The sequence below is a fragment of the Arachis ipaensis genome, chromosome B05 (assembly GCF_000816755.2).
Source record: "Arachis ipaensis cultivar K30076 chromosome B05, Araip1.1, whole genome shotgun sequence".
In the NCBI taxonomy this organism is placed as follows: Eukaryota; Viridiplantae; Streptophyta; class Magnoliopsida; order Fabales; family Fabaceae; genus Arachis; species Arachis ipaensis.
This window is the reverse complement of record NC_029789.2, coordinates 121,140,964-121,143,792: the sequence shown is the minus strand read 5'-3', so window position 1 is coordinate 121,143,792 and position 2,829 is coordinate 121,140,964.

Genomic DNA, 2,829 nt, shown 5'->3' with positions numbered 1-2,829 from the left:
TCTTTTGAATTATGATAAAATTTTTATTTATTATTTTTAGATTAATTTTAATTAATTTAAAAAAATGTCAGACAAACTAGACAGTCAATCTAATAACTCATCATAAAATAGAAGAGATTAATATTTTAAGTCGGTTTTATTTTGGTAGAGTAGGACAATTCATTTTATTTTTAGACAAGTCTTGACGCGACTGGACAAATTATCCGTTTTACTACTCCTATTTCTCAAATTCGAATAAAGATTTATTGAGAACTAATGTGCCAAATAATAAATTTTTTGAAAACATATTTAAAATATTTATCAACATGTTTAAATTTATTTTGAATCATAAAATATAAATATAAATTTTACACATATATACATGCGTATAGAAATTTAGGCTAATTCACCTAAAAAAATGAAATGAAATCTAATATTATCTGAATGAACTAAATCGAATAAGATTACGTAGATGTCCTCATTTTATGCTATTAAGTTCGATTTAACCTATTTCATATAAATCGAATTGAGTACATTTGATTTACGTGAATCTCTAGTAAATTGAAGTGATTAGATTCTATTTACTAGTAGAGTCATGTTGGAAGTTTCAGCCCATGGTTAAATCGAATAAAACTGCTTCGATTTACTTCGAATTATCAAGACCAACCAAATCAGAGTCTAACGTAAAATGAGTCAATACAAATTGAATTCTCTTAATTCGATTTAGGGTATGAGTCTAAAGTATATAATATTAGCAGTTTGGGAATTTTATAAGGAGGTGATCCAGCCGCACATTTCATTCGATTTACCATGGGTTAAAACTCCCAACGTGACTTTACTAAACGTCAATTTACTAGAGGTTCACGTAAATTGAATGTACTCAATTCGATTTATATAAAATAGCTTAAATCGAAATTAATAGTTTTGATTTACATAGAATAAATACATCTAAGTAACTTTATTTGATTTAGGACATTTAGATAATAATGGATTCTATTTCATTTCTTTGTGTGAATTATCCAAAAATTTATATTTTTTTTCTTTGTTACGTATCTTGTCCCCTGTGAGACCAAGATAAATAAGACACGTGTAATTAAGTTGTGCTTTTATTTTCTTCTTTTTCTTCTTTTTCATTCTTTTGAAAGTTTTTTTTAGAGAAATTAACTTTCTTTTTCTCTTTTCATTGGATTTCGGGGGATTTACAATACATCACGTGAATATTAACAGTTTGAATGCGATCACCCACATTGTCGGAGCTCTCAACCGCAAGGTTGGTAATTGTGTCATGGTGTATGCTTTTTGCCGATGATATCGTCCTTATGGGAGAGTCAAGGGAAGACCTAAATAAGAAGTTGGAGTTATGGAGAGGAGCTCTAGAAGTGTATGATCTGCACGTAAGCCGTAACAAGACGAAATATATGGAATGTAAGTTCAGTTTGAGAAGGAAAAACCCTAATATAAAGGTGAAGATTGGAGAAAACATCCTACGAAAAGTTAAAAGTTTTAAGTATCTTAGGTGCATCATACAAGATAATGGAGAGATTGAACAAGATGTAAATCATAAGATCCAAGCAGGTTGGTCAAAATGGCGGAGTGTATCTGGTTTTATATGCGACAAAAAAGTGCCTTTAAAACTTAAAGGTAAATTCTATCACACCGCTATAAGACCTGCTATGTTTTATGGTACGGAGTATTGGGCGGCTAAAGGGGAGCACGGACATAAGCTGAGTATGACAGAGATGAAGATGTTGAGATGGATGAGTGGTCATACGCGATTGGATAAAATAAGGAACGAAGATATAAGAGAGAGAGTTGGAGTAGCACCCATTGTGGAAAAAATGGTTGAATCGCGTCTCAGGTAGTTTGGATATGTGAGAAGAAGACCGATAGAACATCCAGTCAGGAGGGTAGATGAGATGGAAGATGGACAAGGGGCAAAAGGCAGAGGAAGATCTAAGAAGACCATCTATGAGGTGGTCAAACGAGATCTACATGTAAATCGTCTTTCTGTAGACATGATACATGACATAACACAATAGTATCGTTTGATTCATGTAGCCGATCACATTTAGTAGGACAAGGCTTTGTTGTTGTTGTTGTTTTATTAAATTTATTTCGCTAGTTTAGGTTAGATAATTATTATAGTTTAGTGTACACGATATATATGTTAAAAGTAGTTTGTTATATAGTTTGTTAGGTTGTTAATATAATATTTTTTGTAGATTATTTTATTGTAGATCTTGTTATATTAGTTAGTTTTATCTTAGTTAATAACTTTATTTTAATTGAATTGAATTAGTTAGACATTTTGTGACCCAAAAAAATTTCTCTTCTTAAGAATAATTAGTTAAGGTGTGATATTAGTGTTAGTATTTTGAATGTCTTTTAGAAAAAATATGTGTTGATTTTCTCGTTCGATTTTAATTAACGATGTCCACATTTAGGGTTGCACACGGATCGAATCGGATTGGATATAGTCTTAAATTCTATCCGATTCATACTGCACTCATAGGATTGAATCGGATACATAAGATATCCGCATTTTTTTAGACCGGATCCGATCCGATCTGATTCATAAGTGTGCGGATCAGATCGGATCAGATCGGATATCGGGTATATCCGCATAATTAAAAAAATTATTTTAAGATTCTGTTTGGCTGTTTTTACAAAAAAAATCCAGAAAATTCATTTTTCACCTGATTAAGTCTATTTACTTCTAAAATATTATCAATAAAAGTTCTCTTGAATAACAAAAACAAAATAATAACACAAGATTTAAATTTAATTATTCTAAGTTGAAGTACAATATAAAAAATTAAAAACAAGATATCATAAAATTCATAAAATACC